This window comes from Ranitomeya imitator, chromosome 1 (genome assembly GCF_032444005.1).
Source record: "Ranitomeya imitator isolate aRanImi1 chromosome 1, aRanImi1.pri, whole genome shotgun sequence".
NCBI classification, from domain to species: Eukaryota; Metazoa; Chordata; class Amphibia; order Anura; family Dendrobatidae; genus Ranitomeya; species Ranitomeya imitator.
Genome location: NC_091282.1, coordinates 116566811 through 116583417, shown reverse-complemented (window position 1 = coordinate 116583417; position 16607 = coordinate 116566811).

The following is a 16607-nucleotide window of genomic DNA, read 5'->3' as shown; positions in this document are numbered from 1 at the left end:
GTAAGTTGTGTTTGGTGAACTTAACCTTTTTTTTGGTGCAGATCGGGCTACAGAGCTAGTTTAAATCACACGGAGACCGTGCAGACAGCCGTAAACGGCGCTGCAAGGCCAAGAAACCCTCCTCTAGGTTATCCTATATAGTGTTTTTCCACTATTTAGCTGGATACAAGTGGAAAGACACTAATAGGAATTTTTTTTTTCAAATTTTAAACTGGCTGCACTATTTGAAAAAAAGGAAATTGTTTTTCAAGGTATGAGGCAGTAACGCACCCTGAGCTGAATCCAACCGGCTATGGCTGCACACAGACTACAGGGCGAGCTGGGCTCACACGGAGACCGTGCAGACAGCCGTAAACGGCGCTGCAAGGCCAAAAAACCCTCCTCTAGGTTATCCTATATAGTGTTTTTCCACTATTTAGCTGGATACGAGTGGAAAGACACTAATAGGAATTTTTTTTTTCAAATTTTAAACAGGCTGCACTATTTGAAAAAAAGGAAAATTTTTCTCAAGGTATGAGCCAGTAACGAACCCTGAGCTGAATCCAACCGGCTATGGCTGCACACAGACTACAGGGCGAGCTGGGCTCACACGGAGACCGTGCAGACAGCCGTAAACGGCGCTGCAAGGCCAAAAAACCCTCCTCTAGGTTATCCTATATAGTGTTTTTCCACTATTTAGCTGGATACGAGTGGAAAGACACTAATAGGAATTTTTTTTTTAAAATTTTAAACAGGCTGCACTATTTGAAAAAAAGGAAAATTTTTCTCAAGGTATGAGCCAGTAACGAACCCTGAGCTGAATCCAACCGGCTATGGCTGCACACAGACTACAGGGCGAGCTGGGCTCACACGGAGACCGTGCAGACAGCCGTAAACGGCGCTGCAAGGCCAAAAAACCCTCCTCTAGGTTATCCTATATAGTGTTTTTCCACTATTTAGCTGGATACGAGTGGAAAGACACTAATAGGAATTTTTTTTTTCAAATTTTAAACAGGCTGCACTATTTGAAAAAAAGGAAAATTTTTCTCAAGGTATGAGCCAGTAACGAACCCTGAGCTGAATCCAACCGGCTATGGCTGCACACAGACTACAGGGCGAGCTGGGCTCACACGGAGACCGTGCAGACAGCCGTAAACGGCGCTGCAAGGCCCAAAAACCCCCCTCTAGGTTATCCTATGTAGTGTTTTTCCACAATAGAGCTGGAGACTGGTGGAAAAACACTAATAGGAAATTTGAGAAAAAATGTGCAGCAGGCTGCACTAAGAGCAAAAAAGAACAACTGTGTGAGGCAGTGTGAACCCCCCCTGAGCTGAATACAACCGGGTATATGGCTGCACACAGACTACAGAGTGAGCTGCACACACACACACACAGAGACCTTGCAGAACGCTGTTAAAACAGCGCTGCAAGGCAAGAGCAAGGTGAACAGTGAAGAACACACAGCGTTTTGCTAAATTAGCCTTTGGAAAGGAAAATAAAGCAATTAGCTAGCTCAACTGGCCCTCAGTTAGAACACAGCGTCCTGTCCCTAACTGAAATCACAGCAGAGTGAGCGCAAAATGGCGGCAGCGCTTTTTTATAGTGCAGAGTGACATCATTTCAGCAGCCAATCCAAGCCTTGCCAGTACTTACATGCCCACCATGCTAAACAGGATGTGCCCACACTTTCATTCATTCCTCATTGGCTGCTGCGTTCAATTTGAATTCTGGGAACTTCCGATTCCGGTATCCGATACGCGGGAAGTATCGGAATTCAGTATCGGAATTCCGATACCGCAAATATCGGCCGATACCCGATACTTGCGGTATCGGAATGCTCAACACTAATCGCCATGCGGTGGTCTGGACGCCGCCATCTTGTCTCCTCCTCCGGATCTTCTTCCCGGGCTCTTTTTCGAGGGCGGTCCCGTCTCCATTGTCTCCACCCTCCGTGGAGGATGAGAAGGTGGATCTCCGCCGCTGACGGACATGCCCTCAGGATACAGCAATGCTTAGACTGGGCGGCCATTATCTTTCGCGCTCTCCAGCTTACGCCCACTTCCACGCCCTTCTTCTCCTGTGCTCCTCGTGGTGCTACAATGGCGGCAGTTTTGGCGGGAATCTTGCGGTAGATAGGAATACACAGTCCTTGCAATAAATCACAGTCCAACACGTTTCAATCACATTTCCAAGGCACACATGACCCAATTCTTCAGGCTTAAGTACGATCCTGTTCGTGACGCCAAGTTGGATCGCCCCAGACACAGGGCCACGCGTTTCGGTACAGGGCCTCTCTGATTCCGTTCCGAGGCTGTCACGGTGGCTAGACCCGGTCCACGACCCTGCTAAGGGGCGTCAAATGAAAGTGGTGAAACAGTCTGTCAGTGGTTCGTGACGCCACCTGTGGTGTTCGGTCAGGGTGACCGACGCTGCTATGGGGTCCACTGGGGTGATGGAATGGCAGCTGGATGGTATACCTTCCCACAGGTGAAGTATGTCCCCAGGGCTTCCCAGTAAGGTGGATGGTGATGGTGTGAGGTACAGTCAATAATGAGGACACAAGGTTGCAGTCTCTTTACCTCTTTACTGAAGGCTTCAGGATCCTCAATCCAGACTACGTTTCACAGGGCTCTCAGAGACCGGCCGGTCCGATGGGCACATCCAGTTTCCTTCGCAGATGGAAATCGTTGCCTACCACTAGCGCCTGTGTGTTGTAGTCCTACCCTGCTGAGCATTCGGTATAGTCCTCACAACTGCTGTTGTCGTTCGTTCGTTCTCTACAGCTCTCTCTCGTTCTTTGGTTCCAGATGTTACTAGTTTCTAACGTCCCCCAGGTATGTTATGGCTAGGACGCCACCCGTATGACGGGAAGGCTTGGAGGTCTTCCGAGACCCTAGCGATGCCCCTCTCCCAATGTTGCCCCCTATGTCTTCTTAGGAAATTTAAGGTAGACAGCCAACCTATAATTAACTGTCTAGCGGAGTTTGAAGTAAGGCCTGAAGTCAGTTACTCCTACGGTGTTCCGGCCACCGACTACGTGCCTCAGTAAGATGTTGCCTCTCTCTCTCTCGGCACGACTCTTACTGGCTCTCCTTGATCTCGTTTACACTGTTCCACAATATCCTTCCCTTCGTGTCTCTTCCTTAGGATACTGCCGCAGGGTGTACAGGCGCGGTTCCGTTACGTTCTGTTCTGTGCGCTAGGCACCTGCCAGGTTCCCACGCCTGACAGGGACCCCCCTGTGCTTTCTCCCTGCAACACCCCCTGCCACGGGATGTTGCCTGAATCCAACCCAGTCAGCTTCTGACTAACTTCCTCCCCAGCCCCTAGTTTTACCAGTGTGAGGAGTGGCCCAATAAATAAAGCCTTTTTCTCCCCCTAGTGGCCAGAGTGTGAAGTGTAATGTGTTCTGGTGATACCTGGTCAGGAGAACTCCTTAGTGCCATCAGACGTACTGTTACTCCCCTTAGCGGCAGAGTGCCATACTGCAACGACCAGGTCTCTGGGGCGCTGCACTTGCACACCTCACTATCCTTTGGACCTACAAACAAAAAATCATCTAGCTAGTGCATGATCCCCCCTTTCAAACATTGCATTGCTACTACCCAATCTAATAAACAAGAGAGTTCATCAAAATATAAACAGGATACGAACATCCCATCTGTAAACCCTTATCTATAGTGGGTACGGAAAGTATTCAGACCCCTTTAAATTTTTCACTCTTTGTTTCATTGCAGCCATTTGGTAAATTCAAAAAAGTTCATTTTTTCACATTAATGTACAGTCTGCACCCCATCTTGACTGAAAAAAAAACAAATGTAGAATTTTTGGCAACTTTAAAAACAAAAGAGAAACTGAAATATCACATAGTCATAAGTAGAAGCACCCTTTTGACCTAGTACAGCCATGAGTTTTCTTGGGAATGATGCAACAAGTTTTTCACACCGGGATTTAGGGATCCTCTGCCATTCTTCCTTGCAAATCCTCTCCAGTTCCATCAGGTTGGATGGTGAACGTTGGTGGACAGCCATTTTCAGGTCTCTCCAGAGATGCTCAATTGGGTTTTGGTCAGACCTCTGACTGGGCCAGTCAAGAATGGTCAAAGATGTTCTGAAGCCACTCCTTATTATTTTAGCTGTATGCTTAGGGTCAGTGTCTTGTTGGAAGGTGAACCTTTGGCCAAGTCTGAGGTCCAGAGCACTCTGGAAGAGGTTTTCATCCAAGATATCTCTGTACTTGGCCGTATTAATTTTTCCTTCAATGACAACCAGTTGTTCTGTCCCTGCAGCTGAAAAACACCCATAGCATGATGCTGCCACCACCATGTTTCACTGTTGGGAGGTGATGAGCAGTGCCTGGTTTTCTTCACACATACCGCTTAGAATTATCACCAAAAAGGTCTATCTTCGTCTCATCAGACCAGAGAATCTTATTTCTCATAGTCTGGGAGTTCTTCATGTGATTTTCAGCAAACTCTATGCAGGCTTTCATAAGTCTTGCACTGAGGAGAGGCTTCCATCGGGCCTCTGTGCCATAAAGGCCTGACTGGTGGAGGGCTGCAGTGATAGTTGACTTTGCGGAACTTTCTTCCATTTTCCTACTGCATCTCTGGAGCCCAGCCACAGTGATCTTGGGATTCTTCTTTACCTCTCTCACCAATGCTCTTCCCCCACAATTGCTCAGTTTGGCTGGATGGCCAGGTCTAGGAAGACTTCTGGTGGTACCAAACTTCTTCCATTTAAGGATTATGGAGGCCACTGTGCTCCTAAGAACTTTGAGTACTGCAGAAATTCTTTTGTAACCTTGTCCAGATCTGTAACTTGCCACAATTCTGTCTCTGAGCTCCTTGGCCAGTTCCTTTGATCTCATGATTCTCATTTGGTCTGACATGCACTGTGAGGTCTTATATAGACAATTGTGTGCCTTTCCAAATCAAGTCCTATCAGTTTAATTAAACACAACTGGACTCCAATGAAGGAGTAGAACCATCTCAAGGAGGATCACAAGGAAATGGACAGCATGTGACTTCAATATTAGTGTCTGAGAAAAGTGTCAGAATACTTATGACCATGTAATATTTCATTTTTTCTTTTTTTTAATAAATTTGCAAAAAAAATCTACATTTCTGTTTTTTTTCCAGTCAAGATGGGATGCAGAGTGTACATTAATGTGAAAAAATGAACTTTTTTGAATTTACCAAATGGCTGCAATGAAACAAAGAGTGAAAAATTTAAAGGGGTCTGAATACTTTCCGTACCTACTGTGTATAAAATGAACCTTGAAACTGGAGGCCAAAAGAGTTAAAACCGTCTTGGTGTATAGGGAGCAATCTGAATGCTGCCTCAATATCTGTTTTTGCCATCAAGGTACCAGGACCAAAGCTTTTAATTACCTCCGCTGCCTGATCAAACTATGTATAACATACTGACTTTAAATTAACATATATGCTATAGTTTAATGAGGACCCGTAAGGAAATGATAAATGATGTATTAACCTGAAAGAATTTGGCTCTTTTTTTGGAACCACACCCAGGGGCGACAAGAGCAAATTAGCAAATGGTAACAGAAGAACCTGCAATTCTACCGACTTTGATATATTTAACTAATTTGCTGCCACCACCTCTGGATCCAGTTGTACAGATTTTACATTTCTTATCCAAGCACAGCCAATGCAGGAAAAAGGAGGTATATCAAAGCCTTCAGAAAAACCATCAGGTAGTAGCTTGGCCATCTTGCGGTTTGCATACCGTTCTAGCCATATTAACTTATTTTCCAGTTTTACTGGCGTTGATGCTCTTGCTAAGGTATTCCTTTGTGGAGGGCTCACCCAACAAGTTGGCTGTTTTAGAACATCTTGCCATAGAATGCACTCCTCCACAAAAGGAACATTCATGCCTGTACTTACATGAATTAGTCCATTTGCATTGGGCCTTAATATATGCAAAGCATGTACCCTTTCCGTGAACAATTTGGATTGGGGGCCTCTGCAGAGTACCCAATTTTATTGGAAGCATTAAATTCAACCAAACGCCCACATCCTTAACTCCCCATTTAAGTGAAGGGTACACTGCTAATTTACACCTAAAATAGAAATACCAGCTAAGGCTGCTGAAATTTTTGTATATTTCTAAGACTATATCTACATCTATATATAAAGCTGAGTGTATGTATGTGTGTATGTACCAAGCCACACCCACTCCACATAGCCCCACCCACTCCACACGCTAAGCCCGGCCACACGGCCCACGTTGTCAGCGCACACGGGTGGAGACACATTCACCTCGAAAGCCACCCTGCAAAGCTCATCGGCTGCGACATCCCAGCCACTGCGAGCTGCAATCAAGGCCGCCGCCTTCAGAGTATCAGTGCGCAGCAGGCACAGGCCACATCTAGCTCCGTCGTGTCTAGAAAGGAGTTGCTCCTGTGAGGCATGATGTCAAGGGAAAGGGAGAAGCCTCCTGGATTACACCGCTGTGCTCATAACGGGAACTTGCTCTGCACGTGTGAGGGGAAGAGAGGAGTGAGGTGAAAATGAGAGGAGTGAGGTGAAAATGAGAGGAGTGAGGTGAAAATGAGAGGCGTGAGGGGAAAATGAGAGGAGTGGGGGAAAATAGTGGAGTGAGTGGAAAATAGTGGAGAGGGGAAAATGAGAGGTTTGAGGTGAAAATGAGAGGTGTGAGGTGAAAATGAAGAGGTTTGAGTGAAAAATGAGAGGAGTGAGGGGAAAATAGTGGAGTGATCGGAAAATGACAGGTGTGAGGTCAAAATGACAGGTGGGGGGGGAAATGAGGAGTGAGGGGAGAAATGAGAGATGTGAGGGAGAAAATGAGAGGCGTGATGGGAAAATGAGAGAAGTGAGGTGCTGCTGCAGTATGAGGCTGTGTATAGAGAAGAGCAGGTGGAGGCTATGTATAAGGCCACATTCACGCGTTCGGTATTTGGTCAGTATTTTACCTCAGTATTTATAAGCCAAAACCACGAGTGGGAGAAAAATACAGAAGTGGTGACGTGTTTCTAATATACTTTTCCTCTGATTGTTTTACTCCAAGTTTTAGCTTACAAACACTGAGGTAAAAATACTGACCAAATAATGTGTGAACAAGGTCTAAAGGAGAAAAGTGTGGTGCTGCAGAAGAAGTAGGCTGTGCGATACACTTTATTGTAATTAGTGCAATTTCTTTCGGGATCAAGTGTTTCCAATTGTATATGGAAGAGGAGTGTGAGGTGCTGCCGGAGGTGGCGACTATAAAGGAGAAAAGCTGTGCTGCAGAAAAATGCTATGCATAAAGGAGTAGCGTGAGGTGCAGGAGGAGGCTGTGTAAAAAGTAGGAGCATGAGGTGCAAGAGGAATAAGGTCCCTTAACTGCCACCGTTAAAAGTCGCATCGGCAGTCGTTATTTTAAACGCCTCCAGTTTCCAGTTTGACTGGCATTTGCAATGTCAATTAACAAGGCTCAGGGACAGTCCTTGAAAGTAGTAGGGATCGATTTGCAATCTCCATGCTTTTCTCATGGTCAACTTTACGTGGCCTGTTTAAGAGTTGGAACTGCCAAAAATCTGTTCATCTTTGCACCGCAAGGAAAAACCAAAAATGTTGTTTATCAAAAGGATCTTGAATGAGTTGAAAATAAAATACTATCAATACTTGGGTAATCATTTAGTTAATTTGTGTTGCAAATCTGTAGTGTTGAATATGATGTGAAATTTTTTTATGTGTAATATAATCATTATCATTTGTTATAACTAACCACAGTTAGTTAATATGCCCAGGAAATGCGGGGCTCTTTAGCTAGTGATGAAATAAACTTGAACATTTCTTTGGGAACCTTTCTCCCATGATGGTGGCATATATGCAAATTGCCTGCAGCCAGTTGCTCAATGACCTAGGTATAGGTCTTCGTCTATCTTCATCCTCTCTCTTTTATATCCTAGCAAGAAACTGCTTTGATGCTGGCAGCAATGTTATCAAATCATCAACTTCATTGAGCCAGATCTTTTCTTTTATAGACTTTGCCAAGTGATAATCTAGCAAGGAAACTGCACAGGTCATGACTTCTTTGTAGGAAGCTTTGCCCACCCTTTTAACACCTGAGGCTATAGGCATCACTTTTGAGTTATGCTCCCATATCAATCCTTCCAGGCCCTCATCAAGGTGCTTCCAAAAGCTCCGCCAACTCAAAGACCTGAGAAGATTGACTGACAGAAGCTGACTGGTCTAATTGGGAGGGCAACATACCTCATTTGGGTATGTGAGAAGTTGTGCTCACAACCCCATGATTGCTCTTTCGGAGCGTAGCTGTGCCCGAAGGGCTGACTCCTGTCCAGATCTCAAGCATGCATGCCATCCGACCCAGGACCATCAACGGCTTCATGAAGCCAGTGGTTGACCGAGCCCTGACTGACATGCTGACCTGGTGCAGCTCCCTCTGCTGTCCTCTGTCTTCTTTGCTTCCCCATTGTCCTGGTCCCTCTAAGGCTATGTTCACATTAGCGTCTTTGGGCGCAGCGTCGTCGACGCAACCCAAAACGCATGTCAAACCGCATACACCACGCAGCGTTTTTTGACGCATGCGTTGTCCTAAAATGTTATTATTCTTGACACAACTGAAGATAAAAAATGCCCAAAAAAGTGTCTAGACACTATAAAGAGAAAGACCACCAATGGGATAGAAGAGGGTGGGTGTAATGGAATTTGTGTATATATACCCTTGCAGAGATTAATTCCTCCCATTTTGCTTGTGTTTCCAGCATCAAGATGGAGCGTCCCATGGAGAGTATCTACATGAATATGGAGTTGGATTTTGCCTTATGCTCTTGTCACTGTCTAGACACTTCATCACTTGTTTTTTACTCAAAAGGCGCATGCGTCGAACAACACGGGTCAACGCAGGCACCTGTGCCCTATGCGTTTTACATAGAGATTAATGTGTTTTTTTGGCGCATTTACGACGCAAGTGTGTTGCATGCATTGTTTACTGGAAATTTGGCGCAGGAAAAATGCAACATGTAGCGTCGGCCGCGCCCTGTATGGTGCGCCCAAATGACGCATGCGTCGTACAATGCTTGACAACACATACCGGCGCATGTCCATGCGCCCCCATGTTAAAGATAGGGGCGCATGACGCATGCGTCGGTATCCGTCGACGACGCTGCGCCCAAAGACGCTAATGTGAACGTAGCCTAACTGGCGAGGGAGAAAAGATAATCCTCCTTCTCTTCAGGCACGTGCTATGGATTCCTGGTCACCGCTCACTCGAGCTCCATCCTCTGGACTGACAGTATCTCCCGACGGGACTCTGGAAATCTCAGCAGGCACTTCATGGCTACTACCTTGCCCATCTTCATCCACAGCTCATCCAGGAGGACATTACAGCAGCATGAAGTTACAGCAGCAGTTGTGGCAGGAAGATGCCGGAGGTCGGACACGGACCTCCGGTGCTCCCTTCTTTTAGCTCCTGCTACTGCTATATTTGCTAATGCCTGCATCCAATTAGGGAGCGTTCACCAGGGAGGAAACCTAGCCTTCCCCTGCTATGGCTCCCTGACTGGCCAGTTTTGCTAACCAAACATATGCTGGGCACTTGAGGGTATGTGCCCTAGCAGAAAAACAAAGGGAAAGATACTTTTCAGCTATTTAACCCCTTCAGGAGAGGGACACATAGCAAGGTAATGCCATGTGGTCTCCTCCTGAAGCTGTGGTGATCACCATTACCTCTTGGGAGTTTTGCCATGATGTAAATGACTGTTCCTGTAAAATAGTTTTTCATTATAGAAAAATACCTTTATCATTCCTTGAATTGCGTAAGTTATGCAATATCTCATAATACCGATACAATACATTCTTGTGCCCCCTCTCCCCAGATAATTATACATTAATGCCCTAATTTATTATTTTATAGTTTTTTCCCATTGTTTTCTTTATTTTGGGTTAGGAAAAAAAGCAGGTGATTTAAACCTTTATATCACTTATTTATTTATTTATTTATTTATTTTTATACATTTTTAACTACTTTTTAAATATTTTTAGTCCACCAAAAGGACCTGAACCTGCTGGCTGTATAACACAGCTAGCATTTTTTTCCTTGTGTTTATTTTTGCATTGGTGAACTTTGCACCAAATGTAGCAAAATGGATGAATTGGCACAAATTCAAAGATGCTTATTTTTTATTTCCTTTTGGCCACGGTCATACGTTCAGTATTTGCTTGAGTTTTTTACCTCAGTATTTGTAAGCCAAAACCAGATGTGGGTGATAAATACAGAAGTGGTGACGTGTTTGTATAAGGCTATGTGCACACGTTCAGGATTTCTTGCAGAAAATTCCTGAGAAAAACCTGAAATTTTCTGCAAGAGATCTGCAAGAAATCTGCATGCATTTTTTGTGCGTTTTTGCCACGTTTTTGATGCATTTTTGGTGCGTTTTTTTCAGGACATTTCCCAATGCATTTCATAGTGGGAAATCCGCAAAATTAATGAACATGCTGTGTTTTTTACCGCGATGCGTTTTTTTCGCGGAAAAAAACGCATCATGTGCACAAAACATGCAGAATTCATACAAAATGTTGAGATGCATAATGTATGCTTTTTTTGCGGTTTTATATCATTTTTATTGTGAAAAACCGTGAAAAACCGCGAAAATCAGCAACGTGTGCACACAGCCTTATACTTTTCTTCTGATTGTTCCACTATTGTTTTTGACTTAGGCTGCCGTCACACTAGCAGTATTTGGTCAGTATTTTACATCAGTATTTGTAAGCCAAAACCAGGAGTGGAACAAATAGAGGAAAAGTATAATAGAAACATATGCACCACTTCTGCATTTATCACCCACTCCTGGTTTTGGCTTACACAGTGGCGTATCTAGGGGGGGGGCAGCCGGGGCATTTGCCCCGGGCGCAGCCGGCAGGGGGGCGCAGTCGGGCCGCCTAATGCGGCGGTCCGCAGTGTCTCCCCCGGCGGCTGCATTCTGCCGCCCCCCGCACTGGGAGTCAGCTGTTCTCTGTGCCAACTGTCAAGCTGACAGCCGGCACAGAGAAGCTGCAGAGTGTCGGCTCCCAGTGTGTGCAGAGGGGGAGGGGAGCCCCTGCAGAATGGCTGCGGCGGGCAGGGAGAAATCCCTGCAGCTCCACTGCCCAGCCGCACGATCTGTCTTCTTCCTGCTTCCTCTCACACAGACGCGCCGCTGGATGACGTCATCATTCAGCGGCTGGCTGTGTCAGAGGATGGCGATGGAGCTGCTGCGCAGAGCGCGAGGAGAGGTGAGAGGAGTGTGTGTATGTGAGTGTGTGTATGTGTGTGAATGTGAGTGTGTATGTGTGTGAATATGTGTGAGTGTGTGTGAGTGTGTGAATGTATGTGTGTGTGTGTGAATATGTGTGAGTGTGTGTGAATGTATGTGTGTGTGTGTGAATGTGTGTGAGTGTGTGTGAATGTATGTGTGTGTGTGTGAATGTGTGTGAGTGTGTGTATGTGAGTGTGTGCGTACGTGTGTGTCTCAGTATTGTGTGTGTGTATCGCGCTGCAGGGGAATGTGCAGAGAAGTGAATGGTGTGTGTGGGGGGGGGAGGAGAGGGCAATGATGGGGCTGACGGGGGGCATATGCCCTTGGAGGGGGGGAAAGGGGCCAAAATGAATTCTTGCCCCGGGTGCCAGAAACGCTGGATACACCTCTGGGCTTACAAATACTGATGTAAAATACTGACCAAATACTGCTAGTGTGATGGCAGCCTCAGAGCAGAAAGTCACACAATCATTTCAGTTAGCGAAAAATTGTCGCACATTTGTCTTCAACCACAGAAAAAATGAGACAGATTTCATACTCTGCTAAAGTCCAACTGAGCTAAAATGTTCTATCATTTCAATAGGTAACAAATGACAAGTTAGGCTAAAACATTTGTGTAATCTAAACTACCTTGAAAAAGGGTGCAATATAAATAATGAATAAGGCACAAATGGAAAAAGTTGCTGTTAGACCAGGTTCATAAGAGTTTCATCCAGAAAACTTAGATGATTTTTTTTCTCACTTGTCATCTGTGTGCAATGTTTTTTTTACATTATTTCTAACAAAATTACATGAAGTAGGGGCATAATACACACGACACTACTTACCAAAAAACATACCCTTAAACATTATAATGTTATTAAAGCAATTAAAATCTAATTCCCCAGACAAACAAATTACACACGTGAAGTGTAAAAATATCTAAGTACCGTATAACATATATTAATAATTACTAATTAACCCCTTTCTGACATTAGACGTACTATCCCATCGAGGTGGGGTGGGCCCCTATGACCACCGACGGGATAGTACGTCATACGCGATCGGCTGCGCTCACGGGGGGAGCGCGGCCGATCGCGGCCGGGTGTCAGCTGCCTATCGCAGCTGACATCCGGCACTATGACATTAACCCCCGGCACACCGCGATCAAACATGATCGCGATGTGCCGGCGGTACAGGGAAGCATCGCGCAGGGAGGGGGCTCCCTGCGGGCTTCCCTGAGCCCCCAGCAGCAACGCAATGTGATTGCGTTGCTGCGAGGGTCTCACTACCTCCCTCCCTGCTCCAGGCCCGGATCCAAGATGGCCGTGGCATCTGGGCCCTGCAGGGAGGGAGGTGGCTTCACAGAGCCTGCTCAGAGCAGGCACTGTGAAGCCTGCAGTGCTGCAAGTCAGATCGGTGATCTGACAGAGTGCTGTGCAAACTGTCAAATCATCGATCTGTGATGTCCCCCCTGGGGCAAAGTAAAAAAGTTTAAAAAAAAATTCCAAATGTGTAAAAAAAAATATATATATTCCTAAATAATGAAAAAATATATATATTATTCCCATAAATACATTTCTTTATCTAAATAACGGCCCGACCTATAAAACTGGCCCACTAGTTAACCCCTTCAGTAAACACCGTAAGAAAAAAAAAAAAAACGAGGCAAAAAACAACACTTTATTATCATACCGCCGAACAAAAAGTGGAATAACACGCAATCAAAAAGACAGATATAAATAACCATGGTACCGCTGAAAGCGTCATCTTGTCCCGCAAAAAACGAGCCACCATACAGCATCATCAGCAAAAAAATAAAAAAGTTATAGTCCTGAGAATAAAGTGATGCAAAAATAATTATTTTTCCTATAAAATAGTTTTTATCGTATAAAAGCGCCAAAACATAAAAAAATGATATAAATGAGGCATTGCTGTAATCGTACTGACCCGAAGAATAAAACTGCTTTATCCATTTTACCAAACGTGGAACGGTATAAACGCCTCCCCCAAAAGAAATTCATGAATAGCTGGTTTTTGGTCATTCTGGCTCACAAAAATCGGAATAAAAAGCGATCAAGAAATGTCACGTGCCCGAAAATGTGACCAATAAAAACATCAACTCGTCCCGCAAAAAACAAGACCTCACATGACTCTGTGGACCAAAATATGGAAAAATTATAGCTCTCAAAATGTGGTAACGCAAAAACAATTTTTTGCAATAAAAAGCGTCTTTCAGTGTGTGACGGCTGCCAATCATAAAAATCCGCTAAATAACCCGCTATAAAAGTAAATCAAACCCCCCTTCATCACCCCCTCAGTTAGGGAAAAATTAAAAAAATATATTTATTTCCATTTTCCCATTAGGGCTAGGGGTAGGGTTAGGGCTAGGGTTATGGTTAGGGCTAGGGTTAGGGCTAGGGTTAGGGTTAGGGTTAGGGCTAGGGTTAGGGCTAGGGTTAGGGTTAGGGCTAGGGTTTGGGTTAGGGTTAGGGCTAGGGCTAGGGCTAGGGTTAGGGCTAGGGTTAGGGTTAGGGCTAGGGTTAAGGCTACAGTTAGGATTGGGGTAAAGTTAGGGTTAGGGTTGGGGTTAAAGTTACGGTTAGGGTTTAGATTACATTTACAGTTGGGAATAGGGTTGGGATTAGGGTTAGGGGTGTGTCAGGGTTACTGTTGGGATTAGGGTTAGTGGTGTGTTTGGATTAGGGTTTCAGTTATAATTGGGGGGTTTCCACTGTTTAGGCACATCAGGGGCTCTCCAAACGCGACATGGCGTCCGATCTCAATTCCAGCCAATTCTGCGTTGAAAAAGTAAAACAGTGCTTCTTCCCTTCCGAGCTCTCCCGTGTGCCCAAACAGGGGTTTACCCCAACATATGCAGTATCAGCGTACTCAGGACAAATAGGACAACAACTTTTGGGGTCCAATTTCTCCTGTTACCATTGGGAAAATACAAAACTGGGGGCTAAAAATAATTTTTGTGGGAAAAAAAAGATTTTTTATTTTCACGGCTCTGCGTTATAAACTGTAGTGAAACACTTGGGGGTTCAAAGTTCTCACAACACATCTAGATAAGTTCCCTGTGGGGTCTAGTTTCCAATATGGGGTCACTTGTGGGGGGTTTCTACTGTTTAGGTACATTAGGGGCTCTGCAAACGCAATATGACGCCTGCAGACCATTCCATCTAAGTCTGCATTCCAAATGGAGCTCCTTCCCTTCCGAGCCCTCCCATGCGCCCAAACAGTGGTTCCCCCCCACATATGGGGTATCAGCGCACTCAGGACAAATTGGACAACAAATTTTGCGGTCCAATTTCTCCTGTTACCCTCGGGAAAATACAAAACTGGGGGCTAAAATATAATTTTTTGGGGAAAAAATTTTTGTTTTATTTTTACGGCTTTGCGTTATAAACTTCTGTGAAGCCCTTGGTGGGTCAAAGTGCTCACCACACATCTAGATAAGTTCCTTAGGGGGTCTACTTTCCAAAATGGTGTCACTTGTGGGGGGTTTCTACTGTTTTGGTACATTAGGGGCTCTGCAAACGCAATATGACGCCTGCAGACCATTCCATCTAAGTCTGCATTCCAAATGGAGCTCTTTCCCTTCCGAGCCCTCCCATGCGCCCAAACAGTGGTTCCCCCCCACATATGGGGTATCAGCGCACTCAGGACAAATTGGACAACAAATTTTGCGGTCCAATTTCTCCTATTACCCTCGGGAAAATACAAAACTGGGGGCTAAAAAATAATTTTTGGGGGAAAAAATTTTTGTTTTATTTTTACGGCTTTGCGTTATAAACTTCTGTGAAGCCCTTGGTGGGTCAAAGTGCTCACCACACATCTAGATAAATTCGTTAGCGGGTCTACTTTCCAAAATGGTGTCACTTGTGGGGGGTTTCTACTGTTTTGGTACATTAGGGGCTTTGCAAAAGCAATGTGACACCTGCAGACCATTCCATCTAAGTCTGCATTTCAAATGGCGCTCCTTCCCTTCCGAGCCCTCCCATGCGCCCAAACAGTGGATCCCCCCACATATGGTGTATCATCGCAGTCAGGACAAATTGGGCAACAAATTTTGGGGTCCAATTTCTCCTGTTACCCTCGGAAAAATACAAAACTGGGGGCTAAAAAAATAATTTTTGTGGGAAAAAAATTTTGTTTTATTATTACGGCTCTACATTATAAACTTCTGTGATGCCCTTGGTGGGTCAAAGCGCTCAAAACACATCTAGATAAGTTCCTTAGGGGGTCTACTTTCCAAAATGGTGTCACTTGTGGGGGCTTTCAATGTTTAGGCACATCAGTGGCTCTCCAAATGCAACATGGCGTCCCATCTGAATTCCTGTCAATTTTGCATTGAAAAGTCAAACTGTGCTCCTTCCCTTCCGAGCTCTCCCATGCGCCCAAACAGTGGTGTACCCCCACATATCGGGTATCAGCGTACTCAGGACAAATTGTTCAACAACGTTTGGGGTCCAATTTCTTCTCTTACCCTTGGGAAAATAAAAAAATGGGGGTGAAAAGATAATTTTTGTAAAAAAATATGATTTTTTATTTTTACGGTTCTGCATTATAAACTTCTGTGAAGCACTTGGTGGGTCAAAGTGCTCACCACACCTCTAGATAAGTTCCTTAGGGGGTCTGCTTTCCAAAAAGGTGTCACTTGTGGGGGGTTTCAATGTTTAGGCACATCAGGGGCTCTCCAAACGCAACATGGTGTCCCATCTCGATTCCAGTCAATTTTGCATTGAAAAGTCAAATGGCGCTCCTTCACTTCCGAGCTCTGTCATGCGCCCAAGCAGTGGTTTACCCCCACATATGGGGTATCGGTGTACTCAGGACAAATTGTACAACAACTTTTGGGGTCCATTTTCTCCTGTTACCCTTGGTAAAATAAAACAAATTGGAGCTGAAGTACATTTTTTGTGAAAAAAAGTTAAATGCTCATTTTTATTTAAACATTCCAAAAATTCCTGTGAAGCACCAGAAGGGTTAATAAACTTCTTGAATATGGTTTTGAGCACCTTGAGGGGTGCAGTTTTTAGAATGGTGTCACATTTGAGTATTTTCTATCATATAGACCCCTCAAAATGACTTCAAGTGAGATGTGGTCCCTAAAAAAAATGGTGTTGTAAAAATGAGAAATTGCTGGTCAACTTTTAACCCTTATAACTCCCTAATAAAAAAAAATATTGGTTCCAAAATTGTGCTGATGTAAAGAAGATATGTGGGAAATGTTACTTATTAACTATTTTGTGTGACATATCTCTGTGATTTAATTGCATAAAAATTCAAAGTTGGAAAATTGCAAAATGTTCATAATTTTCGCCAAATTTCCATTTTTTTTCACAAATAAACGCAGGTACTAT